The sequence below is a fragment of the Ixodes scapularis genome, unplaced genomic scaffold, assembly GCF_016920785.2.
Source record: "Ixodes scapularis isolate PalLabHiFi unplaced genomic scaffold, ASM1692078v2 PGA_scaffold3__209_contigs__length_174095766, whole genome shotgun sequence".
Classification (NCBI taxonomy): domain Eukaryota; kingdom Metazoa; phylum Arthropoda; class Arachnida; order Ixodida; family Ixodidae; genus Ixodes; species Ixodes scapularis.
In genome coordinates, this window is record NW_024609868.1 from 131467012 (window position 1) to 131489320 (window position 22309).

Here is a 22309-nt window from a genome sequence, read left to right on the forward strand (position 1 = left end):
GAGTTATAAAGTTCGAGTTCGACCAATTTCGACAGTTTGATGACCAATTTGTCCGGTACAATTCTACTACAACCAGTTCATATCGGGTTTGGCCTGTTCATATCCAAACTGTTTTCAAGTAGTTTTTTTTTCTTTTCCAAAGGGGAAAACGTGTTATTTTTTATGTTTCTAGCTGAAACAGACTTCTTGCACTCAAATGTCGCTTTCTGGTGCAAGGGCTCGTGCCACAATGCACCAAAACTATGCTAAGAAAACGCTCATACGAATTAAAAAAAAGATGAAAAAGTTAAACGAACTATAGAGTAACAGTGTCTTTCAGCGGGCATTTTGGGTCCGATAAAATACGAGCTTGAGCCACGGAACATTGCATAGCGGCAATTTTCTGAGATTCCTTGGCTCCCCCTATCTTCAATCTGGCAACATGCCCGAATATTGGCTGTTGCTTGTGAACCACCATGGAACCTCAAAGCTTGGTAGAGTCATTGCTACCCTGGCCATCTCTGACTGAGGAAAATCAATAGACAACCAGGGTACATCAAATACTGGCAGCGGCGTGTTTACACTGGCCATCAATGACCAAGGACATTGGTTGGTCAATCAAGGAAGACGTTCCTTGGCAGTTCCATGGCTTTCTGGAGCAAGGAAAGACTGTGAAACGCCAGGCTGGCATACAGACGTAAATGGCTGGACAGTCGTGGCCAAGCTATCACAAGTAATGGCCAATCCTGGCCCCAGCTAAACCAAACAAGTGTGCTACCTGCAGGATAAAGGCTGCCAAATTACGGAAGTCCACAATGACGTTACATTCGATGAGATATCTTGCGAGCTTTTTCTGTCTTGGTTTGCTGCGAAAATTAATAGAGAATGAAGTTTCGGAGGTAGATTTTTATTGCAGCTCCTTGTAGTGAAGGTGCAGTCAGGCAGAAATAAATTAACTCCACGTGAGCATGCGTATTTTTTCGGGAGCGATTGACTGCTCGCTTGCGTTTGAAGTAGGGCTGACGTCACTCACTTGACCAAGTGAAAAAGACGGTGGGAGCCGATCGCAAATGAAATGCCCTTATTATCTGCGTATGAGTCGCAGTTGTCCGAGTAAAAAGAGGGAAGGATTCACGAAGTTGTAAATAGTAGGCACTCATAACACGCGAATACATCGGTGCGACCATAGCGCATCGATTTGAGATATGACGATTGTGATTGAGTAGAAGAAAAAGAAGTAGAGGGACTGGGCGCGTGTGATTGGTTTTCTCTCAATTTGATGCGCTACTCTCGCATTCATGTAAACGCAGCAAATAACCCTTTCCAAAAGTCAGGTTTTGTATTTATTAGATGGCCGGAACCACTGCATAATGGCTGAACAGCTGACATTATGGAATGTGAAAGTCATTCCATGAGATAGCGGAACTTTGAGTGCACCCAATGCTAGGAGCCTACGAGCCAATCAAATAGCGTTGAAAGTGCAGAGTCGCTGGCGTCATCACATTTTTCTGTGGATGTGGCTTTACTTTCTACTCCAAATCAAACGCGTACAGCGTTCCGTGACGTTGCGGTTTTAGTCTGGCATTGTACAGGAATTTCACAGCTGCCAAGAGATGGCAGTCTCTAGCAAGGTGTCTGTAAAAAAACGAAAGAACAGGGAACAAATAAGAAATATACACAACAAAACGCTGCCGCTTCCCCCCCCCCCCCCACTTTATTGAAAGCACCAGCATAAGATGGTCCCAGCATCCCATCTTCATGCTGGGTTAATGCTCCAGCATATCCAGCTTGCCGTGCTGGTCAAGCTGGTTTGATGCTGGGTCGTGCTGGGTGAATGCTGGGAAAATGCTGGGTCAAGCTGGGTGAACTGGTCATGCTGGTTAAACTGCATGGTGGACTTTCCCACCCGTTTACCCAGTTTAAATTAATACGCAGGATAAACAATCCAAATTCTTCAGAAAAGCCAGCTCGGCATCTAGTTTAGTATTTTCGTATTCGCGGCCTGCTCACATGAGATCAGATGCTACACATCCTCCGCGCCGACACAGTACAAACCGACTCACAGGCCGTGGTTCTCGTTGCAAAACAAACAATGCTATGAAAACTAGATTGCTTATCTCTCAACACGAAAAATACTAGACACATGCCAAAGAACCGACAATAACAATAAAAATACTACACGGATGAGGGAAGCGAACCTGGATCTCGCCAGTAATGGGGGCGAATCAGCCTCTTGCGTAGACGGCAGAGGCGAAGGAATCCGTGTGGCTTGGGTGGCGTTAGTGATACTCCTCGGCACCATCGTCGTTCACGAGCACACACATGTTCGAAGACACAAAACGACGCCTCGGTCGGGGCGTCCGACTTCTTCCCGTGCTAAACAGACTGCCGCTTGCTGTCTTCTCAAATCCCGCTTCGCTTGCACCGCCGTTCAAGTAGTCTCCAAGCAACGCGCACACAGCCGTCGCTTTGAAAATCTGCCCGAGATAGCCGAACTTGTCTCAAATTCTCCGTTCCTACAACTCTCTCTCTCTCTCTCTTTTCTCACACACAAGGAAGCTCGCAGCGCGCCTAAAGCGCCCGGTCGTCTACCAGAAACGGGAGGGCAAAGAACACGACGTGGCCTCGCCCCCGCCCTAGCCGACCTTGGCGCGCGCGCTCCCAGCAAGACCAGCTTGACCAGCTCGAACCAGCTTGGGTCAAATTCAGAACCAGCTCGAACCAGCTTGACAAGCTTGAACCAGCTCAAGTACCAGCTTTCCCTGCGGCAGTGCCAGCTCGAACCAGCTTGAACCAACTTGACAAGGTTGAACCAGCTTCAGTACCAGCTCGAACCAGCTCAAGTACCAGCTTGCCAGCTGCAGTGCCAGCTCGAGCCAGCTTGAATCAGTTTCACCAGCTCAAACCAGCTTGAGCTCGGTTCGAGCTCAAGCTGGTTTCAGCTGGTTCGAGCTCGAACCAGCTTGAACCAGCTTAAAAAACAGCTAAACCTGCTTGACTTTCATGCTGGCTTTTTTAATTGCCCCCACCCCCTCCCGACACACGCACACACACAGAAAATATATGAAGGAAAGCATTGTTTTTTCACCCACTCTTGCACGAGTGAGTGGCGCGCTCGCCTCTCCCCAAATAGTCTCCATCCTTTTATTTCCATAACGGTGAGCGAGACAGAAGACAGCGTTAGTTTGTTTTGATGGACACCCCCTTTCTGCTTTGCAGACAAGCCCGTGACGTCACCGCTAGTTCGGGTGCAAGCCTACAATCAAACGCTCGCTTAAAAAAAAAAAAAAAAAAAGGCCGCTCGCGTTGAGTTTTTTAGTTCTTGGGTGTCTGTATGTTTCTTGTAGTGATTAACTGTAGTAAAAATCATTTTTCGATTTGTGCAATATTGATCAAAGAGGTCTGTAGACCTACCGCGTAGTTATCTCCCAAATGACACATTATTAAAAAAAACAGCATAGACAAAACTTAAAAAAGTATTCAAAAATTAAATAAAACGGTTAACAGAATATGGGACCAACTTGCGCTTGTCATTTGTTCGAATTACTAGCCTCCCTTAAATGTTAGGCCGGTGTTCTGAGAGTGTTAACGCGACTACATAATTCTAATTTATTTCTTATGTTTGATGCACACTAAAGTCTGCAACTCAAGCAAAATGTAGGTTGAAATGAGCACTTGCGGGCACATAAAACTCTGTATGACCCTCCTAAAACACATTTGCTAAAATACTTTCTACGTGTGTTACAATCGTCATCACGCACTGGAGAAGTTAAATCCAATAAATATGGGAGCGAAAACTAAAAACAAATGATAAAACACGGATAAAGACAAGGATTGAGGAATCATGCAACACATAAATGGTAACTAGAAGTGTAAAAAAACGTGCATTAATAACCTGAGACAAGGCGGCAATAACTCACATCCGTTAGCTGTGCGGACACTGAGCGTGTACTTTCATGGAAACATATTTACTTTAGTAGAATTTCATTAGGTCCTAAGAAACAAAAGTACAAAAAAAAACTTTGCTCTTTTGAGTGCCGCAAAAGATGAGTGGGCAAGCGCAATTCCGGCTGATACGGCACAAAAGTATTGCAGCTAGTCACGGGTGCCTTAAACTATTAAAAAAGAAATTGAATTGGATTAAGGCATTTAGTATAAACGCTCTGCAGCATTTGTGCATGGGCTCCGCCATACCGGACATTCAGTTGTTGTTTCTTTTTATTCTATATACTTCGCTTCATTATTACCGCAGCAGGATATGTTATTGCAATTTTAGATTTGACTATGCCCTTCTGCCCAGCATAGGCTTTCGTGGAGGCTCGTCAATGCCCTCCAGTTGCTTGACATCTTGGTAGGACAAGACAAGGCGAGCAATGACTGCTCTGATCTGGCGGGTGCTTAAAGTCTCCATGTTCGCAGAGCGACAGTCGGTGTTTTGTGCCTCAGCGTGCGGGGGAACCCCATGCGGCATTTTGCTCCTTTCTCATGTTGCCGCTGGCAGCATAATAAACAAGCTTTATGTGTGCAAGGCACACGCCGACACACAAAACGCTTACCATTCTGTGTACATGTTTATGTATATGCGCAGGACGGAAGAATCGCATCATGTCCTGTAAAACAACCCTGGTGATTTCGCTCGTCCTGGTAACCCTGTTTACGCTGGCTGCTGCACAGGTCTACATGCATCGTGCACGGCGTGTAGTCGGCATGCCAGGCCTCGGCTTGGGCTATAGAAGATTTCCTGGATTCCGCAGGGTCCGTCGCGTTCGATGGCGCCGCCGCGGTTTCGGAATGTACCCTGGAATTTACGGCTGATTGTATAAGGTGGCACGATACCGCGAAAACTTGGAAATAAAAAAAAAATATATATATATAATTTGTCACGTGCTGCTTTTATACCATGCGCGTGCCTTACATAATTACACTCAAACTACAAATGTTCTTCTAGAGCATAGTTGGAGTGCCTAGTAACGATGATGCGTACGAAATAAAATTACTTTAGAAATTAAAATGGGAAATATTTGGGTGGAGGTGCAACTCTCTTTAGGGTGGTAAGCATAAAAAAGTTTTTGCAGCAAATTTAATCGATACTTTAATGAGCAAAGTGAGTCATGTTTCAGAGTACTCTATCTAAAATATATCTTATTCTAAAGTCACTATTTATACAGCTTACCAAGAAACTCTCCTAGGTCACCGCCATTATGATGATGATGATGCAACTATTGTGACTCTCGCGACCCCTGGTAGCTAGAACAATTCTGCTGCCCCCTGGGGCTGTTTACATTTGTTCAGCGCAGTTGTTGACCTGTGTTATGAAATTTGAGTTGTGCAGCCTTTCTTGGAAATTGCCACTTCAATTTTTTTTTCATGATCTTACCCTTTTCAAACTAACTTCCACTGTAAAAACCAGTGCTCGTAGTGTGTTTGTTTTCTATTTAAGCGCTGGTACTAAAGCTCGCGCAGTCGAACATAAAGACTCATGTCGGCAATTGGATTAAAACATTTTTAAATATTCGCTCCTAATAGTGCTTATTTACAACCATACATGAAGTTCCCTCGCAGTAATATCGGGTGTCTCGCAAGGGTTTGTTTTTAGTCCGCTTCTGATTTAATATACATCCAAGACTTACCGTAGCGCGCATAGTTCGATATGCGCATGCTTGCCGATGATTGTATTATTTACCAGTCAGTCACTTACGCTTTTGACCACACTGCCCTCCATAATGGTTTGGACAAAGCACAACAGTAGTGCAGCCACTGGCTAATCATACTAAAGTCGAACAAATTTAAACTCATATTTTTCCACCGCCGCTGCAACAGCTATGACTTCTTCTATGTTATCGCTATTATTACTATCGAACTAGTGGAATCTTATAATGCAGCGAGTTATCATGGTTCATGTATATTACCAACATTATCTCATTTCCAAATATAACACAGTAATTTGGGAAGCGTCATTTACGGTCCGACGCCCAACACGTAAAACTACTGGCATTAAATTACTTGTATGATCAAAGCTAGAATACGCATCTTCTATCTCAACTTTTCTCAAGCCCACATAAAATATAACTTAGTAACGCAATCGAAGCTGTACAAGATCGAGTCACCAGATTCACTTATTATTTATATTCATAAGATATCAAGACACCATCATTGCGGCTTGAATAAGCCCTAGCAAATTTATCGTGTCGTCACCGGATTGCTAGCCTCTGTTTATTCGAAAAGTATGATTATGCTTCGCTCCCCCATGCGCCGTACATCATCCCCCTTCAAGCAAATCACGGTGCATCGGCCATGCACTTCAAGTCCCTAGTCCACGCACCCGCACCGTATACCCTCCTCACCATCATTCCTTGCCCGTAGAACTACAGAATTACAATGATATGTTGTTGTACCCACCCTTTATGTAGCACCCCCAGGTGATCTTTAAGGAAATAAAGTGATTGTGATTGTGATTATGCCAGAAAAATTATGGAGAGGAAGGAAAGGAAAAAAAATCGAACAGACAGAGACGCACGGCGTTGAGAACAAAGAGTACTCTACCATAGCCCCCTATACTGACAAAGCCAGGCAGATCGCCACTAGAGGCGGCCGCCGAAATGAAAAAGGTAGAGCGGCAGATAACGGATGGGAGGAGAGCCCCGTGACTGGGCACCCCGCTGCGGCGAGGCGCTGAAACATGCATCTCCCGAGCGATGTGGCTCTTTGATGCTCTGTACTACCAGATCCTCGCGCTCAAAATTTGCGAACGGGCATTCTATGGCTCCGTCGTCGAAGTGCCAGGCTTTGAGAGTATGGAGGAGGTTCTGAATGCACTCTCCTGAGATAACCCCTGGAGAGTCCTTGGCCTTTCTCAAACATAGATGAATGGGTTGTTTTAGAAGAGAAATAAGTTGCGTTCATTTATTTGCCTTAGCGCTGTTGAAAAAACAAGCTCTACCTACGCATGCCCCGAAATGATTTCTTGGGCTACGCAGTAAATGGAATTGTAGAAAATAATAGGCTTGTAGCTGAAGTAAATGGCCACGTTCCATCTCGTAAATCACAATTCCTTTCATGTTTATATCGTGCATTTTTGTCAGATTTAAAGCGCTTAGTATCGCTCTTTTAATCCAACGATAATTCAACGATAGACTTGTTCAGCTATTTTCCTATTTAATTGTAAGCCTTATATAATAAGCGTTCCTTCAACTTGCGCCTATTTTCACGAAAAAAGTAAAACGTGCTTTTTGCCAGTTTGTGAATTGCGCATGTTTTATTTATTAACTCTGTTTTGCACTCGTAACTTCCTTTTAGAGCGCAGCACCTATGGCTCGTTCACACTTGCGAAATACGCACTCGCGCCGAACTGGATTATCTCGCCGAAAAAAGATCGGGCCGTTCGCATTTGTTGCCGCTTGCGAAGTGCGCGGCGCGAGCGTCTCGCAGTTTCCCGAACAGACGAGGCCTGACGAGAGCTCCCACACCTCCTGCTTGCCCGCGCGCGTCTTGTCGCCATCGTCACCAACTTGTTAGCGGGGATCTGACGTCCGCAAGTGCCACTTCAGCGGTGCGTTCTGATTGACTTGCGGCGAGAGAAAACTTTTATCTTTCATTCAAAATTTGTCCCAGAGCGATCTCGTTCTCAAACGGAAATAATGCCTACTTTCGTCGCCGAGCGTCTGAATTCTCGGGGGTCCGGCCGCCGGTACGCAAGTGTGAACGAGGCATTAGGCGCCCGTTTCCGCGTGGAGCGTCGTCGGCGTCGCCGTAGCGATTGGCGGAACCGCGCGCGTTCCATTATTTTATGCATGCATCCTGTTTGTACACCAAAGAGATGACCTTTTGTTGTTGTTAGGGCACACGCATATCAACAAATATATTTTTATTATTAATACATCATTGTCGTGAAGTAACTTGGGTCGAATCAGTTCTCTGGGCGTTCTGTGTTACCTGATATATATAAAAAATTCAGTTTGGAAAACAATGGCATAGCGTGGAATGCGCAATATATTATTAAAAGTTATTGACTTGCTGAATGTCAAGTGCGAGTATTGTCGTAGGCACTGGTAAGCGCGTAATCAGTTCACAGCGAATGGGTTTGCCTTTCCAGTATTCCTTGTTTTAACTGTTTCTGACAGTCAAGAACTCTGTCAAAAGGCACGGCTGGGTGGTCGGTGGCATTAAAAACCAGCATAAAATAAAAAAAAAATAAAAAAAAAACATTTCAGTTGCATTCTATTATTTGCCAACGTACTAGACGTAAATGTATGAAGTCACTGACACAGCCACATTACAAGCGCTACAGCTACGCCCCTAGGGCACCACGTATATATAGACATCCGATGAACGGAGTAAAAGTTGTTATCCACCTCTGTACCCGAGCACGAGCTACATGGTGTGAGAACGGATTCGAACCGCTGGCCCAGGTGCCGTAATGCAATAAAAAATACAATGGCAACGGCACAAAAGCTGGACGCGCTGCCATGTACAACGCTACTGCAGCCACCCAAGCCCCTGGACATATTTGGAGACGTGTGGCGGAACTGGAAGACGTGGAAATGTGAGTTTCGACTGTTTTCGATGGCAACGTTCCTCAACCGCCAACTAAAAGGAGTCCAGGTGGCGACCCTGTTAATTATCATAGGGGGAGATGCAAGAAAGACCTTCAGCACGTTCACATTTGCGAGCGAAGACCAGAAGCACGACGTAGATACTATCATCGATAAGTTCTATAGCTTCTACTGGCCCTCCGTGAACTTGGCCCACAACGAGTTCGTATTTGTACGAGGGATCAGGAAGAAGAGGAGCCCTTTAACGGACGGTTGACAGAAATTCGTGTCCTAGCAAAGAACTGCGAATTTGAGTGGCTGGAAGAACGCCTACTTCCAAGTAGAGTAATTATCGGCATTCGAGACAAGAAACTTCAGCAGAAGCTAGTTAATGAGAACCCGTCGTACACCGAGGCGGTGAAAAATGTGCAGAGCTTGGGAGCAAGGAGAGGAAAGGTGTGAGCGAATACGAAACGAGGAAAAAACACATGAGATTGAAGTCAACGCGGCTCAAGGAAGCAAGGGACCATGCCAAAAGTGTGGTTTCGCTGCGCACAGGACTAGCGTTTGCCCAGCGGCTTGGAAAAAAATGCAATAATTGCGGAAAGCTTAATTACTTTGCTAAAGTATACAAAGGATCAGGTACAAAGCCAGGATGCAGAAGCCTTCGCCAAAAAAGTGCGTGAAGCTATGGCTAGCGCTGACGAGACATTTTATCTAGGATCGTTGACCGTTGGTACTGTGTCTCGTGAATATCTTTGGACTGCTTCAGTGAACCTAGAAGGCATGCCCGTTTGCTGTAAACTAGACACAGGAGCAAACTACTGCATTATTTCGAAGGCAACACTATGCCAACTCACAACAAAGCCAACCAGAAAATGTAGTGTCATCCTAAACACGTTGTTCGGCCACTCACAGAGTACGTCAGAAAACGTGTGCTTTGACATGCAGTAAAAAGGCAAGACAAGTCAAGTTGGATTCTCCGTTTTGAGCCAAGAGGCCCCAGTTACACTTAGCGGCAGCGTAGCAAACATCTAGGACTCATTATCCGCGTTGTAGGTGTGAGCGGTACGGAACTCTACGAGGCGGCTCGTCTCTTTGAAGCCGTTTTTCAGGGACTCGGCCAGCTAAAGTATGTTGTTTACGACATGAAACTACAGCCAGGAGTCAAGGGCGTCGCGGAAGCTGCCAGACGAGTGCACGTGGCTCTCCAGGAAAAAGCCAAGATCGCCAGCTCGACGCATTAAAGCTGAGCGTGTCACCGTAAAGCAAACAGAACCGACCGAATGGTCCAGTCAGATGGTTGCTTTCGCAAAATAAGACAAAGAATTTGCTTGGACCCTTCCTAACCACACATCACTTCTATGTGAACATTACCTTATACCAACGTTCCAACGTTAGGGGATGTTTCTCCACGTTTGCACGGCGCCAAGTTCTTTTCGACCTTAGGCGCGTCATCCGGCTCCTAGCAAATAAAGCTGACAGAAGCAAGTTCCTACATCTGTACCGTGAGTACTCCCTATGGCAGATACAGGCTTCTGCGCATGCCATTCGCGATTTCAACGGCATCAGAAGTTTTCCAACGCGCCATGCACGGTGTTCTAGAAGGACTGAAGAATGTGGCAGTCGTTATGGATGATATTCTAGTTTGGGGGACTACAGAGCAAGAACACGACGAGAGTCTGAAGAGTCTGCAGTAACGCTGAGCGCAGCACGACCTGAAGTTGAATCTAAAAAAGTGTCGTTTCGTGCAGGACCATTCGCGATACTTAGATCACATTCTGACGACTCGGGGGTTGAGCCTAGTTCCCGGACGGGTCGATGGCATACTCACTGTACGCGAACCCAGAGAACGTAAGGAACTCCAAGCTTTTCTTGGCATAACTAACTTTCTGGCCAGGTTCATACCGAACGTGTCAGCGCTTTCGGCACCCCTGGACGAGCTACTAACGAAGATATTGTTTGGGTGTGGACTGAACGGGCCAACAACGCAGTTTTGAAGCCCTGAATGAATGTCTGATTAAGGCACCAGTGCTCGCGCAAATCGAAAAAGGCAAGCCAATCACGGTACCGGTAGATGCCAGCCAAACTGGCATTGGAACAGTGATTATTCAGAATGGACACCTTATCACCTACTCACCCCGCCCCCCCCCCCCCCCCCCCCCACCCCACACAACAAAAATATGCCCAAGTAGAAAAGAAACGCTGGCTATTGTTCACGGATGCGGCAAGTTTAAGAATTATATCTTGGGGCACCCGTCTGTGACTGCTGAATCCGATCATGAGCCACTTGAAGCAATTTTTACAAGCCCCTCTATGACTGCCCACTGCGTCTACAAAGAATAAAGCTTGTGCTGCAGAGATACCCTTTCACAGTAAACTACAAGCCAGGAAAAGAACGTTTCCTCGCTGACGCGCTCTTAAGGTTTCCAACCAAGATTATGCTGAAAGATGAAACCGGACAATTTTAAGTCAACGTTGTATCCATCTTACCGATTTCAGATGCACGACTGGTGGACATCCTGCAGGCGACAGAAAAATACGTGGCGCTCAAGCAGCTTCGTGAGTACGCATCAACTTCTTGGCCGGCTGAGGTACGCGAAGTCCCAGACGAAGTTCGACCGCTTTGGAACTACAGAGAAGAGATGCACGCGCAAGACGGTCATGTTTTCAGGGGCTACAAGGTGGTGATCCCAGCGTCAAAAAGAATGAAAATTTTGAAAATCTTGCATGCAGCACATGGCAGTGAAGCAAAAGTGAAGGCGCGCGCCCGAGAAGTGACGTATTGGTATTCCATGTCAAGCGATATCGAGGTTCTCGTAGTCCCATGTGAAGTTTGTAGGAAGCACAAGCCCAGAAACGCAACGCTATTTTTACTGAGCCATGAGCTGCCAAGCCTCCCGTGGCAGGTTGTGGGCGTAGACCTGCTCTACTACGGCGGCCGTACCTTTGTAGTCATTGTTGACTTTTACTCCTTTTTCTTGGAAATGAAGGAACTTCGACAGTCCACGGCATATTAGTGGTCTCCGTCTGTGCAGAAGTCTTCGCAACGCATGGATGGCCAACAAAACTGTGCAGCGACAATGAACCCGCCTTCAATAGCCTGAATTTCAAGGACTTCGTGAGTAAATTCCGAATTACTGACGTGACGTCAAGCCCTTACCACCCCCGCTTCAATCTACTGGCAGAGCGCGCCGTACAAGAGGCAAAAAACTGCTGACGAAGTGCGGCTAAAACACCTTTGACTTGTGCAGCGCCCTCCTGGAATGGCACAACAGCCCAAGGGATCAACTGCTGCAGTCTCCTGTGCAGAGACTAATGGATCGTTAGACACGAACGTTACTTCCGGTTCCCGACTGCTGCCTGCAGCCAGCCATCGTAAAGTCGAGCGAGGTGCGAAGCCGACTACAGGGGATCCGCAAAAAGCAACGAACGAACTACAACGCAACAAGGGCCCTTCCAGAACTGCACGAGGATCAGCAGGTGTCCCCATTTGACACTATCGCACACACGTGGTCTCCAGCAGTCGTCTTAAAACGAGCCGAGCCTCTTCGCTCTTATGGGATTGAGACTGACGACGGGCGCGTGCTAACGCAAACGAGAGAGCACCTGCGCGCATCGCCGCCTCAGCCGGAGCTAGTGATCCCGATCCCTGGTTCGCCCAGACAGCCCAGACAACAGACCACCCCTGTTCCCACTAGAGAAGCCGTTACAAACAAAACCCCAAGCCAGAACCTCGGGAGAAGTTCAAGGCATCGGCGGAGCCCCAACAGATACCCAAGGCCCGAACATTAACCATTAACGCACAGAAAGAAATGTGATCGTAAATTCTGCTTTTAATATTATTATTTTTTTTTTGCTGTATTTTTTTTTTGTCCTGTTCCTTTTTTAGTTTGGCAGAAGAAAGATATAAGTTTGACTTCACTGACACAGCCACATCACAAGCGCTACAGCTACGCCACTATGGCACCATTGTATATAAGGACACACGATGAAAAAAGTAAAGGTTGTCATCCAGCTCGGTACCCGAGCACGAGCTACAATAAAGAGCTAAAAGTTATTAACATTGACTCCCAAAAATGATACAATCATATTTATGTAACCTGAAATGCCCGATTCGGCCTTTTTGCTGCCAGTTTAGTCCACGCAGGCTCTACTAACTTTTGATTTGTTTGAGTCCAAAATATGGGAACTCAATTTCGTATTCCACCCCAAGCTCGAACCCCAGCTCTCCCAAAACTGTCACGCACCCAATGAAAGCATGAATGACTTTTTTAGCTCATTATGAACCCTACAGTACAGTGGTTCCTGATTGATAAAAGAAAGCACATAAGCAATAAAAAAAGTAAAAGAACGCAATTATTTTCCCGCGCTTTCATCAGCTATATCTAGCGAGGCCACAGTCCACTAGATGAGGGTTAGCAGGAACGCCTCGTAGAGGCCAGCCTCAAACACAGTGAGTGTGATTATAAAACGCTTTCTTAAACCTAAATATAATCATTATTTTGAAGGTGTATCCTTTTTTACATTAAGTACAACCGCCGACGACGCTAGAATCCGAGGGAGACAATCGAGCATTGAGAAAAGTGTATTTTCGCAGCGCCCGTTTCCCTTGTGGGTTTGTTACCAACGTTAGAGCCCTGCTCGGGTAACAGTTTCGTCATCCGCATACCATCCGCATCCGCGGACTTTGTATCTGCACAAAAACCATATCCACAATGTTCTTAAATTATTGTATCAACATTTTGAATCCGCAGATTTTGAATCCGCACACGAAGCGGATCCGGCAAATTAGAAACAGTAAATCGCGCGCAATCCGCGTGTTTATTTACAACATAAAGTCAAGCGTAAAAAACAGAAAAGAAAACATTGGACTGATATATTATAATTCGCTTCCTTATATTTTTAAAAATAACTATTCAAGTCAGGATACGACGAAAGTAATTTTATCGCATTCTGCTTTCTCATATATGAATATATTTTAAGTGATTCCAGAGACACCTCACGTGGCTAGAAAACGATCACTGCTATGATATCGTCATTGGAGTCTCTGACACTCTCCCCAATCGATTACTCTCAAATAAAATGTTAATGTGTTTCTTTCTGCTTTGAAGCACCCGTTTTTTTTTCAGACGCGGACTTTGTAATCATGATAAGTAACAAAAAAAAACGCACAAATAACGATTAGTCATTTTATTCAATTGGAACGATGGAATAAGGGAGCGAAAAGGCGGTCACTCGTTGCAGCGAAGTGCTCGTCTATACTTGGCATGACGCGAGTAGTACGAGGAGGGGAGGAGGCGTCTTCTACTTTCTTGTAAATAGCGAATTTTGAGTTGTCTTTTTACGAAGAACGTTTTCCTGTCTGCCCTTTTCAAGCAAGAACACGCTTACCCGAGTCGGTTGAAGCTCCTCCATTGTTGTACATTTTTTTATGGACAGCATTTTTGGATAGACAGAATGCTCGAAATCAATTTGTTGTGAGAATCCTATCTTGTTTTAAATCAGAACTAGACCTTGTAAACCATAATGCGCATGAAAATGAATGTTTGCCACACAGTCATGCATGAGTGGGTGGCTCAGATCTTGAAATACATTTCCAGTGAGGAATGTTGTCAAATGAAACTTGTAGGCCATGAATTTGTCAGTTTAAACAACCATGACGAACACTCTATGCCACCGAGCTTTTGTGACACATCAGAAATCGGTCATCACTCTCATCCAATTCATTCCTAACAAGTGCTTGCATTTTTTAATTCCATCATGGGCTATTTCGATCTCCATAGAGCCCCCTTTCAGAAAAGGTTCTCTGTAGAGCGTTCTATTGGCTCTAACTTAAATCGCATGACAGATTCGGTACCTCGGACTCTCACTCGGCATTAACTTTTTTATATATTGCTGTGTTAGTGAAAGACAAGATGCATGGGCTTGAGTACGGCTATACAAGCACACACGAGTATAAAAATACTGTCAAAAACCACAAATGTAAACAAAAAAATTAATCTTTTATGTAGAATCAGGATACAATTATGAATATGGTCATGGCTAAAGTTAGCACATTCAAGACATAAAGACTACGTGTGAGACGCACACTCTAAGAAACCCGTTGCATCTACGTTCTTGCGAAATACTTAGGAAAACCAAGTGCTGCAGTCTGGGGAGGGCGTTCGGTGAATGAGTCTCCCGAAAACGAGTGTAGACAGTAAAAGCAGTTTGATGTCCGACAACGAGCATTACATAAGCAAGTGATGTGATTAATATTTTCACAGCGCCGACTGTTTCTTATATATCTAAACAAACTGTTCAGCCGCGTCATTCGGTGAGTTCCCTCCGTACAATACAGGGTTCGGCACTCTCAAATGCTTTACGAGAAAGTAGATGAAGCGAAATTATATATGTTCATCTAGGAAAACTGCTTCCCGAAGCTTATCTCAGGATTGTTAAGCATGTGAAGTGTTTGCTAGAAACTAGGGATGCCGCGAACTTTTTTCGAATCGAAAGTTCGATGATCGATTCAAGCGGTTCGAAAGGTTCAAAAGATTTCGAATTTTCGAACTTTCCATATCAAGAATTTCGACGGAAGTCGAATTTTCGAACTTGCTAAAGTAAGAAGTTCGACGCTTTTCGAAATTTCGAACCTATTACGCTGCAAAATTCGATGCTTGTCGCACTTTCGAACTTAATAGACTAAATAAATCGATGATTTTCGAACTTTCGAATTTATTGCACTAAAAAGTTCGAAGCTTTTCGAACTTTCGAACTTTCTACGCTAAGAAATTCGATAATTTTCGAACTTTCGATTTATTAATCTAAAGAATTCGAAAATTGTCGACCTTCCGATTTCTGAAAAGTCGAAAGTTCGACGAACTTTGAACTTTTAGGGTAAAAGTTCGAAGTCCGTCGAACTTCGAAAGAAAGGCGGGCGGTTTCATTTGGATTCAAGCTGTGAGGTACATTCGTAATTTTTTTTCTCGCATTTTTACATGCGGCGCCGCATTATTTGCGAAAGACAATGTCGTTTATTTCAATCGTCTGGCATGCTTGGTTTTAAAGAAATAGATTCCCGAAGGAGCGAGGAAGGACGACGGGTTTTTGACAATTGTCGTTTGTTGCCATATTTGAAGCGCGCTATAGCCGAAGATATTTATGGTAGAGGTGCCAAACTTTTTAAAAATGATCTATGAATAGCCTAGGTAAGTGTAGTCTTAAGATATGATTACTATGCTCCAAGACGAGTTTCGAAGAAATATCCAAACATGTATCTATGGGCAATTATGCCCTAAACTTGTTTTTTTTTTCGTCGAAATTGTTTGCGGTATCACATTTAAATTAACACCACGGACATTACATATCATTAACATCTGTAGAATACAAATTAATGTATATATTGTTATTTTCATGTTGAGGAATAAATTAACTCAGGGAAAAACTTTTCTAATATTGAGCAAACTCGGCACGTCATAAATATATATATATATATATATATATATATATATATGTATATATTTGTTGTTGTTGTTTTTTTGTTTTTTCATTTTACGTTTCTGGGACATGTTTCTTTTAGCTTGTACACATTTTGGTAGAAGAAACTTGTTTCTTAGTTCTGGGCCTGTGAATATGCCAGAACACAACACTTCCGGTAGATTCTTGAGTTTTTTTTTTGTTTTTTTTTTCTCCAGCTTTTTTTATTGTTTGCATTTATTGTTATGTTTATTTATTTATTACTTTTTACTAATGGCACAGCTATTTAGGTCGAAAAGACATAGCTTTGAACTTCCGAACCACCGAGCATGTGACAAGTAGCGCCTTCTGACAACGCGTTTCTAACAATGACCATCTACGCGACCTTCTATGCAGTGAAGAGCGACAGTAGCTATACATATGGATAAATAATTTCAGATTAAAATAAGCTCGACCATGCCCTCTTTCCCCGTATTGTTTTCTTTAACAGTCCGAAATATCTGGGGGGGAGGGGATAGGAGAGAGAGAGAGAAAAGCTGAAGCACTCCCCCCCCCCCCCCCCCGTTCCCCCCGTTTTTCCTCTTCCGACGCTACTGGTGTGGCAGAACGCTCCTCGACCTCAAGTTGTGTCAGCTTCTGTGCTTTTCGCTCGGCGTTTCTTCCGTCTCGGAATCTTCGAATTTATCGAACTTTATGTCTATAAGAATTCGAAACGTTCGAAATTTTCGAATTTAAGATCCAAAGAAAATTCGAAACATTCGAATCTCTCGAATTCCAAGTTAGGGAAAGGTCGAAATCTTCGATTTTCTCGAACCTCAAGTAAAAAAATATTCGAAATAATCGAATCCGAACTTTTAGAAACCGTGAAAGCTTTGAACTTTTTGAATTCGAAACTCTACGATTTTTGAAAGTTGCGAATTTTTCGAATTCGAATTTCCGTACGGTCGAAAATATCGAAACCTTTCGAATTCGAACTTCAGTTCGGTTCGAAAATATCGAAACCTTTCGAAATCGAACCTCGGGTGGTTCGCGGCATCCCTACTAGAAACAGAGTTAAAGCAAAAGTTTAAAAAAAAGACAAAAAACCTAGTGTTGCAAAACAATCTTGCTGTAGCAACAGTACAATGTTCCCCTGGGTAGAGCCAGTCCTTGGGCATGATTGTGCTCATTGTATGGTATAAAAATTAAATATTCGCCCACAGTATTTACACGCTCATCCAACTCTAAATCAGTTGAACACTTGACATTAAGGATTGCTCTCATCATGACTGTCTGGAAACTTAAACGTGTCCATTCTCAGAAACCTATCAATTTCGAGAAAATACTTGGTGCGTGCTGTTTAAAACACTGTAAGACCTTTCAACACTAATAGAAAGCCTGGAATGGGCCAGATCGTGAACAGTTTTCACAACATTCTGAAGATAAATTGCACATATGTGTTCGATCCTTAATATTAGGCCTGCACTGGTTTTCTTAAGTCGAAGATGCTACGCATTGTTCACAAAACAGGGCGTTTTTTAAGCTTTACAGATTTGTTTAGAAAAAGCGGTTTTCAATGACGCTGATCAATATTTAATTAGAACTATACGTCTCTTTTCCTGAATTGAAAAGTTAAATAAGGAATTTTACTTCATGTAGCCTACTGATCGTTACAATTAGCACCCTGTACTATGTCCCACTGACCGTGTAACTCACCTGCACAATGCGGGCTGTGCAGGTGAGTTGTACGGCCAGGGGGACATAGAATAGAGGGCCAATTGTAACGATCAGTCGAATAATTAAGCGTGATTATTTCATTTACTTTAGAATTAGCGAAAATACACATATCGTTCAATCAAAATCGTTCTAAGGATAATTGAAAACCTCTCAATTAGCTCTTTTTAGGAGGATATTAAGACTGGAACAGTGCATTTTACGGCGTTCTGAAAAAACGCTCAGTTTGGACGCGTTTCTGGGCTTCGGTTTCTTATTGAAACCCATCAATGTGCCCGCGGTCGTGCTCCCCGGTAGTCGCAGTGCGAAGCTGTCCAATTGTCCCATTCGTAGGCTGGAGGGAAGTAGCGCGCAGGTGTGTTGCCCGTCTCAGTCACCGGGGAGCGGGACCACGGGCGCAGACATGCGCTCGGAGAAGAAACAGAAAACTAGAAACGCGTCCAAGTTAAGAGTTGTTACGGAACGCCGTAAAATGCTGCTACTGCGTTATTTCGTTCTAAAAAGAGTTGATTTAGCGGTTTTCAATGACGCTCAGCAATATTTAATTAGAACCATATGTCTATTTTTCCTAATTGAAAAGTTAAATAAGGAATTTCACTTCATTAGCCTACTGATCGTTGCAATTAGCCCCCTGTGCTATGTCCCCCTGGCCGTGTAGCTCGCCTGCACATACCGCATAAATGCCGCTGTCACAGTTTTTATTTAAAATAAGACTTAAATCTAAAACAAAAACACCCTGTACAAATCTTTGCAGGGGTGACGATGTGCAAGTTCATGTTTTTGTTTATATTTTTCATCTTCCCACTGCTATTCGTGATAGGTACATAAGATGGATGACACAAACGTAACACAATGATGGGAATAGAACGAGCGAAGCCATATGTGGGAAATTACTTCTGTGACACTGTCGAACTTACATTCGTGGGCTTTAAGTTCACGTCTTAATCAAGTATTTAAACTCCTTTTTGTTATTGTAACTTCATACAACCTAAAATTTGATAATGCCGTTTGTATTTTAGGCTTAATAGCAATTTTGGCGTTCCACTTAAATGTAAACATTTCGGCGGAACTCCGACTGGTTAGGAAAGTAATAAGAAAAAGTACTACGTAGACTCTAACCAATTTCTTCAATGTGCCCGACGTTTCGAAGCCAGCTCGGCTCCTTGTTCACGGGTGACTGTATATGGGCCCAAAGGTAGCAAGAACCTGTTCCCCTTATGTACAGGTAAAAATAATCGTTACTTCCGAGTGGCACGCCTAGCAACTGGTGGCTCGAGGACTCCCCCGTCGTGCCGCTTTTCAAAACTCACATACAAATAGATACTGCGAGCTTGTGACCACAAGGTTCTCCAGACCTTGAGGCACCCGCAAGCAGCTGAAAATCCGTTGAAAATAAAAACTAAGCGCACCCTATTTCTCGGCAGACATACACCTCAGTGGCATCATATTTTGCGTGATCAGCAGACTGTCCCTTTTATTTTTATATTTTGTACATTTAATTAAAGAAATACTGCTCCTCCAAGGCCACAGTCATAGTCACCCCTGAGGAGAAGATAATGTCGGCCTCGAAATATCGAGTACGTAATTAAGAAAATTGGTTAAACATTTTGATTACAATACAATTAAATGTAAAGGTGCAAGCGAGCTGGACAAGAATGAGGAAAACAAGAATGGGGAATGGTCAGCTGAACAAGAATGAGGAAGGCATGTTTGGAAATATATAGAAAAATAAATATAATTTAAATAAATATTATTACTTTATATTACAAGCAATCTGTAACCAAAATCTGTTTCTAAAATCTATTAGAATGCTCCTAATTTGATTGTTTTATTTATTCACTTTCAAACGTGCCCCCTCCATCAGTGCGCGTTACTGCAACTGTCCACCTCTTCATGCCTTACAATTTTTCCTGTCCCCCAAATTCCTTTTCCGGTCAAAACTAAATGGGGATTTCTTTATACCGGACACTAGACAATGGCATATAAAATGATCAGTTGATTTAAACACGTTGACCAGCCACCCTTTGGTCGATCTTATCTGAAATCCCCCAGAAGTGTAATACGGCAATTCAAAGTTTCAATATTGTGTTTGACAATTGTGTATCAATTTGAGAGAAATATCTCGTGAAATAAAGGCACTTCTGGTGATATACATGTTAAAATGTGAGCCTATAAATAGATTAAGATGTACTTGGTGTAGTAAAAATAGAATTATATTTTAATAATCCAAATTTATGTATGATCATTGTTTTAGGAGGGATGAAGCTAATACGTTAATTTATGTATTCTGGTCGTCACAACGCGAAGTGCTTCAATACATTTTTATGGTAAATTGTCCAATGTCGATAATATAGCAGAAAATAAAAAGCAGGTTTTCTTTCGTGCATGTAATTATTCTAGTGAGCCATTCACAGCTGCCAATTGGGCACAAAACGGGGCAATGGCTTCCCGTGCATATGGTTGGTCTTTACATTCTTATCACGCAAACAAAGGATCTTAGAAGTAGTGCTATTTTAAGGATATAAAAAAAAACTTCCCCCGTGCCGTTTTGTTTAGTGTAGGTTTGAATTAATTGATATTTGTAGTGGCTTGTTTCTTAGGCGCAAATACGTAGGTTCCTGACAACTTCGCTATCTCGATTCTACAGATGATGCATGCCTTCGAGAGTTATATTGTTGCATCATTTAATATCATGATGGAACTTAACCCGAGACTGGGGTAGAAACAGAAACTTAAAAGTAGAAGGGACAGAGACAAGTGAAGAAGAGAACGTCTCAAACGCAGCTAAAAGATTTATTTAGTCCCACATCCTTATATACTCACAAACTCACCTTATATCCACCAGCTCGCCTGCACTTTAACCGTTTTTCATTTAATAAAATGTTATTCTTTCGTTTTGAAGTGTTCGTACTTAAATTATGTGCTGCTGTTTCGAGCATCTTAGTTTGAAGCACCACTATATCCCTTGTTACGTTACACTTTCAACATAACCTGACCTCGATATATATAGCAACTTGTATCCTCTACGCTTTTAGCGCGAGCTTTCGACTACGTGAAAATTATACGCGGATTCTGTAAAAACCGGGTGAATCATCCGACTACGCCTTCGAAATCACTCCAAAAATTAAATGAATATCACAAACAATACAAAAAACTGCGTCGGCCGGGAATCGAACCCGGGCCACCCGCGTGGCAGGCGAGTATTCTACCACTGAACCACCGACGCTTCAAGCCAAAGCGGTACACACTACGTGCCAGGTGACCAGTTTACCTTGAGAGAGCAAGTTTTATTTCTCTACGGCGATCAGTAACCTAAACATGCCAAAGACATCGTTTGGTTTTGTTATTTTCTTATTGCAGAAACGTTTTTTTTTTCTGTTTTTTTATTAAATTGTGAGTGACTGAGCTCTTTGTTATCAACTAAGTCTTAACCGTGTTAATCTGACAGCGAAAATTTGCTTCTGAAAGTATTGTTCCGCATTTTAATTTGAAGGTACGGATATGTTTCATATATAACTGTGCGAAAATAGTAATGTATTAAATACCTTCAGTCGAAACGGAAACAAAAGAATCAAAACTTTGGAAATTAACGGCGACATTTTTCAGACCTTGCTCTTCAAGTTGGATGTAATGCCCAGAGATGTCGAAATTATCGAAGTCGAGCCAGAGCAGTATATCTAGAAAGTTCGGTTATTAAATGGAAAGAAGATTGTGAAAATAAGGGTACGCGTTCTGCCGGAATTGTTTCTATGACCTTGGGCGCGTTGACTGATCGCTTTTGTGAACAAGAACTAGCCATGAAGATTCCACCAGAAGAGGCAATGAGCTTACCTTACACCCTCCAATTACACTTTGTATGTAAGGATGTATTTAAGTCTTTCATTTCAGCACGCTAGAGTTTATGTTTGCTACTTTTCGTATCTAAAAATACAGCGGCTCCGTAGGAAATTTGACCATAACCCCGAACGTGTACATCCCTAGTTCGCAGCTTCGTCTCATGTTTCGAGAAAAAATCGTCGTCGATGCCACATTTTCGGGCTCAGTAAATGCTGCCAGCAACTTAAAGCTCCCTATCTCCACCAATCTCCTATATTATATATTCATGTACTTTCAGCCTCGTCCCGAAAAGTAAAATACTTGCGCCGCAGGACGCGTATTTTTTCAAGGTCATCTTGGTTTCATTGTAGTTCGCAGGATCAACACGGGGAATATGCGGCGACGGCGGTGGCGCCACTTCCGCCGATCCGCCCCGGCTCCTTTCGGCTGCTCCTAATGACCGAACTTTCTGATGTCCGTCTCTGAGGCACGCCAGCGCTCAGTTTCAGCTTCCGCGGGGAGTGATAAATAGGGTTTGAGCCCTCGCAGGAGGAGGCCTTCGAAATGTTTTGATTATTCTTTAGCCACCAAGGCACGTGTCTCTGATATACGTTCTTAAAGTGAGAGTGTTTGTCTGTCTTTAATTTAAACGTACTAGAAAAAGAGGCAATTATAATGTTTCGTGTCCATTTCATGTATGGAGGTGATTGGTGGAGGTACCGGATTCTCTGGTGTCTCGCGTTCCGCCATCTGTTTGCATTACTATTTTTTTAGTTCTTTTTTTAAATGAACAATTACTGATTTCCTCA

At 43.3% G+C, this 22309-nt stretch overlaps 1 non-coding gene and 1 pseudogene across 1 annotated transcript; one reads left to right on the forward strand and one right to left on the reverse strand.

The window, feature by feature from the left end:
* The window catches only part of LOC121837291, a 111463-nt pseudogene extending 99456 nt beyond the window's left edge, over positions 1-12007 (forward strand).
* An 8832-nt stretch (positions 12008-20839) lies between these two features.
* On the reverse strand, positions 20840-20910 carry Trnag-gcc. Its single transcript has one exon. It is a non-coding gene; the product is annotated as a tRNA-Gly (tRNA).
* Positions 20911-22309: the final 1399 nt, after the last annotated feature.